Raw genomic sequence first — 6,119 nt, 5'->3', positions numbered from 1 at the left:
CGCCTCACTGACTGGAATAGAGGAGGATCGCGTGCCGATTGTAATTTTGCGCGACACTGGGGCTGCCCAGTGGAAAAGCGCGTTGCCTTTTTCAAGTAACTCGTTTTGTGGTGCTGATGCTCTCGTGTGGGGAGTGAAAATGAGTGTGTTACGAGCTCCGCTGCATAGAGTCTTCCTACAGTCACCTCTCGTTTCGGGCCCGGTAACAGTTGGGGTGCGCGCTCGCTTGCCCGTGCAGGGGGTTACTATGATTCTGGGGAATGATCTAGCCAATGGAAAAGTTTTCCCGATCCCTGAAGTAATTGAAAACCCCGTCGATGATTTTGTTTTTGTTTCTGAGCCTGCTGCTGACAGTCTGCCCTCTGTTTTTCCTGCCTGTATTGTCACACGCGCCCACAAGCGTAAATATAGTGATGTTGAGTTGTCTGACTTTTTTCTATGTTCTGAAGCTGTTCCTGAGACTGCTCAACTGCCTGTGGAAAAAGCTGAAAAATGTGTGTCTGATGAAATGCTACCCGCTACGCCTGACCTGTCTTTTGAGGTAAACAAAACAGATTTTATTCATGCGCAACAGAGTGACCCGACTTTGGCCAAATGTTTACTCGCCGCAAATTCCAGCGATCAGAATCCCCGTGTCTACAGCATTGAAAATGATGTGTTAATGCGCAAATGGCATCCTCCCTCATCTAGTGATCTTGGCTGGAATGTATTTCAACAAGTGGTTGTACCGCAAAAATTCCGACCCCAAGTACTCAGCCTCGCACATGACAGTTTCTCTGGACATTTAGGAATTAGGAAAACTTACCATCGTATTCTGCATCACTTTTTCTGGCCAGGTTTGAAGTCTGAAGTGACCAAGTATTGCCGTTTTTGCCACGTTTGCCAGGTCAGTGGAAAACCCAACCAGGTTATTCCTCCCGCTCCATTGCATCCAATCCCGGCTTTAGGGGGACCATTTGAGCACATAATCATCGATTGTGTAGGTCCGCTTCCAAAAACAAAGTCAGGACATCAGTACATCTTGACTTTGATGTGCGCCGCCACACGCTTCCCCGAGGCTATTCCGTTACGCAGTATCAAAGTCAAAGCCATCGTCAGAGCATTAGTAAACTTTTTCTCCACTTTCGGTTTGCCTAAATCAGTTCAAACGGACCAAGGATCTAACTTCATGTCCAAGATTTTCGCTCAGGTCTTAAAATCGCTATCCATCAAGCATCAAAAATCCAGTGCATATCACCCCGAATCACAGGGTGCGCTTGAGCGTTTCCACCAAACCTTAAAAGCCATGATTAAAAGACATTTAACCAATCCTGTTAAATGTCCGGCTGGGCTAACGTTTGGGATCTGAATGGCAGCAGGAGCCTCCACCCCTGACGTCATCCGTCCACTGGCAGCTTGTGGGATGGTTGCAGCAGCTTCTGCTCCCGCATCCACCACCAAACCTCCAGTCGCCTCAACCGGCCGAGGTTTCGACTTTGCAAATACCCCCTTATCCACCAGCTGTGCTGTCAGGCACTGCTTAATTTCTGCCTTTTTAGCATGTAAAGGCACACTAACATTAAACAATTCTGCCACCAACAACAAATCTGCCTTTGTGCATCGATCCAACTTATCCATGATGGGTTGCAGTGCAAAACCATCCACGTCAAAAGTCATTGTGACTAGATCACCCCCAACACTACAAGAAAACTGCCAACCAAAAACTGCAGACAACCCACAAAACACAATGAGCAAAAAGAATGGCAAAAGAAAAGAGCGGACGAGCCCCCACTTTATGTTACGCCCCAGTCTAGGGGTACAGGAACGCAACATAAGTTTGAAAAGATTGCCCCGCCCTGGTCCCCAAAACCATACACAGAGGGAAAACCAATTTCTTAGTGAATGGTGGTTTATTTCTCTACACTGCAAAATGAAGCTCCGGGGTGAACAAAGGCCAAAATAACAAACAAAACAAGCTAAGTCAGGAGGAGGTGCTATCTAAAACCCTATGTGAAATCAAACATCAAACAAAAGACAAGCGCTACACCTAACTCCCTAACTGAAATAAACAGGAGAAAACAGTGCAAGGGAAAACAATAAGGCAGCTCACCCCTTCTGTTCCAGTGCTATTTACAATGTGCTATTTACAATGAAGACTAATGTACACACTATATACAGAACTCAGACAGTCGCAAAAGTCACAGGCACAAATGTCTCAGGTTTTGGAGGCCAGGGTCAGGTCTGCTGCTGCTGTCAGTGGCTGCCCCGGGACAACTGCTGGTGATGGATTTTGAATGCGACCACATGATCAGCGGACCAATCGGCAGCCGTCAGCTCATCCAATCTGGGGCCTGCAAAGACTTAAAGACACAGACAAAAACAGATTATGGACAGGGCCATAACACAAATATATCAAAGCTGAACTCATTTCCTGTCCATCTGCTTATAACAAGAAACTGCTCTTGTTCTCACACCAAGAAATACAAAATTAGTGACACTTCTGTTTATTTTCAGTTGGCTCATCTGCATATTAGTGCTGTGAACAGGAAGGAAGCTGGTATTTTATAATAGTTGGATTTCTTTCTTGTACTTGGAGAGCACAGCAGAAAGGTATCTCAGTAAAACAGCTCCAATGATCAAAAGATTAAGTTAGAGAAAAAAAGAGCACATGCTGATGTAGCCAGATGGGCTACTCGCCTTTCTTTCTCTCTCTCTCTCCTGCGCTCGTTCTCTTCGCTGGGCAACTAGGTTAATTGGGAACCCACCTGCATATTGATTGCAGGGTGGCGTTAGCCCGTATAAAGCTAAGCCGGTGTTTTTGTTGGATCATTCCTCCCGTGCATTCAGCGCAAAGCAGCAGTAAATGCTGGCACACTGCGACGGACTGATCAGCAAGAGCAGATCATATGACAGCTACAGCGCGGCAGTTTGTTTTATTCCGACGTTGCGGAGAGAGGTGCTCGTGTTACCAGTGAGAGTATAGCGCCTCCGGTCCTGGGGGTTTGGCTGCTGTATTCACCTCTCTGTGGCAAATCGCCCAACCTAAATCGGAAGAGTGAAACGCCTTCCCAGCCGCTGTTGTGAGGACTCCTCCTCGGTGGAGCCTGCTGTCTTGTCTCGTCTTGTCTTGTTTTTAGCTTGTCTTATCTTGTTTTTATTAAGTAGGCTTACCTTTTTCTGGTTCGCCTGGTTTTATTCTATTTTATTCTGGACTGTTGCTCGTACCCACGCTTCTGTGATCGGGCTGAAGCGACCCTCTGCCCGAGTGTCGTGCTGGGACTTTAAATCGCCTTGGTTGCCGGTCTCAGCCGGTGGGGAGCCAGACCAACTTGCGATTGAGAATAACTACTACCAGCACGAGTGGTAGTTTGACCCGTTTGTGTGTGTGTGTGTGAGAGATTTCTTTTATTAAAGTGTGTTTTAGTTTTTTATGATCTGTAGCGAGCCTGACGCTCAGTGTCCTTTTATTCTTTTAACATATTTTTCTGTGTTTTATTTCAGTGAACGGAGGACGTGCCAGTGGCCCTGGGACCTCAGGTGGTGGATCGTTTTCACACTTTCTTTTGTACAGCACCGGGTGGGCTGCAGTGATTTTCTTTTTGTGTGCTTTTCTTTTGGTTCCACGGCTGCTGGTAAGTCCAAGTTCCATGATTGTTTCATTTTCACTTTAGGACACTGTCAACAATGACGCTACATCTTGGTTTTTAATATTTTATTTATTTTTACTATAAATAAAACTGTTTTAATATTGGAGCCAACCTGCCTCAGTGTGCATCCTTGAATCTGTGCGGCCTCCTTTTATTCCTTTTATCTATTTTTCTTAAATATATTTCCTGGGGGTGAAATTCCCCTAGGTGGCATTGTCATTTTATTATTTCCTTTTATCTAACCCCGCCGACCACTTGGTCACACTGAGAACAACATTATCTTTATTATTTCACTGAACGAGTGAAGATAATCAAAGTGGATTAATAGTAGTTTTAACTTTTGTGTTTACTTGCATTTGTCCTACTGTGAACAGGAAGGAAGCTGGTATATTTAAACACTTCCTTTATCTGCCTGCAGACCACAGCAAAAGAAATCTTTAGACAACGTCCTTCACATTTGTAAGTAGAACTGTTCTTTGATGGGTCTGATTCCTGGATACATTATTTACCTGCTGACATGTTTCATTGTCTCTGAAGTCACACAGACAGATGAGAGGAGCAGCTTTGAGATTAAATACAGCAGCGAGAGGATTTGTTGTCGTCGTTCTCTCTGTGTCAGGTATTGTGTGTCGACATTTACATTCACCGTTTTAAAAGGCAAATGTAGGAAAGTTGAATTAAGTCTTTAAAATCAGGCTTAAAATCAGAGTTGAGAGCAAAACCAAACCAAAATGATACAATTGTAGGTTTTTATGAAAAATCAGTAATTTCCTGGACGCCGCAGGTCCAAATTCTGGGTTATGGATTTTTCTCTTTTTATTTATTCATTTATTTATTGTGACTAAACGTTTCTATAGACTCAACATTACTTTTAAGAAGGTTGAAATGGAAACAACATGTATTTGTGGCAACTACATATAATCTGTGAACATGGAAACAACTTTATCCCAGAAGGCTGATTCTGATCTGGACGAAGCGTTTTCACTGGGAGAAATGTTTCGTCGCTCATCCAAGTGACTTCTTCAGTCTCAGCTGACTGCAGGTTTCCCCAACCTTATAAACAGTCAGTGTAGTGACTAACGCGTTATTAAGGAACCCGTTATAGTAACTAGAGATGGACCGATCCGATATTACGTATCGGTATCGGTCCGATACTGACCTAAATTACTGGATCGGATATCGGAGAAAAATAAAAAATGTAATCCGATCCATTAAATATCACAAAAGCACCTCACAAAACTTGCAACACGCCGTAACTCACCTCAGAACGTTAGCACATCGAGCAGTATGCATCACGTGATAGAGCGACTGTGGCATGCGGGACCTGTTGGTGGTCTGGATAGCATTTGGAGCTTCGCTAGCAACCCGGCATTTCATCTCCGACAAAGTTATCCCGAGAGAAGTAAAGCAAGTGTGTAAGTCCATCTCTGAATGTTTGTAAAGCATTCCTGCGTTAAGCTTAACAAACGACTGCCTCTTCTTGCTGCTACTTCAATCATGAAACTGCTTAACGATCAGCTGATCGGCTTTTCTGTAGCAAGTCCGTGTCTCTAGTTTGCTTTTGGCCCACTTTGCACCAGAAAGAGGAAACCAGCGGCTGAACAACAGCAGCACGTTTAAGCTTGATAAGCTGTTGTTAGAATTTATTTAATATTACTTTCTACTCGAGGATCTTTTTCTACGTAGCTGACGCTGGTAACTGTGCAGGGGCGGATCTAGCAAAGTTTAGCCAGGGGGGCCGATAGGGCATTAACAGGGAAAAGGGGGCACAAAGACATACTTTTCTTTCTTATTCTCATTTAAAATGTCTAGCTTTTAATAAATAATTATCTGACACCCAAAGTTTTAATTTGATGCAAAATGAATAGAAGTCCATTACTGTATATAGTAACTATTAAGTCTAATATATATACCCTAGTAAGCTATAGTACTTTTTCCTTTGGGAAGGTACCATCTGTGCAGTGTGCAATTTTGTTGAAGAAAGATGTTGAATCTATTTAATATTTCTTGAAAAAGAATTGAGTTCTGTGCATTTTTTTTTTCACACTGCATCAAATTAAGGTTGATTACGTCGATTAAGCATCATGAGGTGGAGCGTGAGGGGTGGTTCCCTATTTTTTATTTATTTATTTTTGTTGTTGCTGGGAGTTGGAACCCTATTAGTTAGGTTGCTTAATATTTATGCTAAGTACTCTTTAAAATACCAGAATAGGGAGGATGGTGTAGGTTTAAGTTTATTAGATTGATCAGTATTGCTGAACTATGAAATATTTTTTTTTGCATACAGGTATAACAGAATAGCTTTAGTGTAGTTGTTGTTTTAAACTTGAGTATGAACTTATACAAAATGCAGCAAGATATTTAAAAAACAGTTTTGTATATATATCGGATTCATATCGGTATCGGCAGATATCCAAATTTATGATATCGGTATCGGTATCGGACATAAAAAAGTGGTATCGTGCCATCTCTAATAGTAACTACGTTATTATT

At 42.8% G+C, this 6,119-nt stretch overlaps 1 long non-coding RNA gene across 1 annotated transcript; it reads right to left on the bottom strand.

Moving 5' to 3' along the window:
• Positions 1-1,870: 1,870 nt before the first annotated feature.
• On the bottom strand, positions 1,871-4,104 carry LOC120742100. Its single transcript, XR_005697762.1, has 2 exons — positions 2,745-4,104; positions 1,871-2,339 (listed from the first exon to the last, which is right to left on the bottom strand). It is a non-coding gene; the product is annotated as an uncharacterized LOC120742100 (long non-coding RNA).
• Positions 4,105-6,119: the final 2,015 nt, after the last annotated feature.

The sequence above is a fragment of the Simochromis diagramma genome, unplaced genomic scaffold, assembly GCF_900408965.1.
Source record: "Simochromis diagramma unplaced genomic scaffold, fSimDia1.1 OVJJ01000610.1, whole genome shotgun sequence".
NCBI lineage: Eukaryota > Metazoa > Chordata > Actinopteri > Cichliformes > Cichlidae > Simochromis > Simochromis diagramma.
This window is presented reverse-complemented; position numbering and strand designations above follow the sequence as displayed.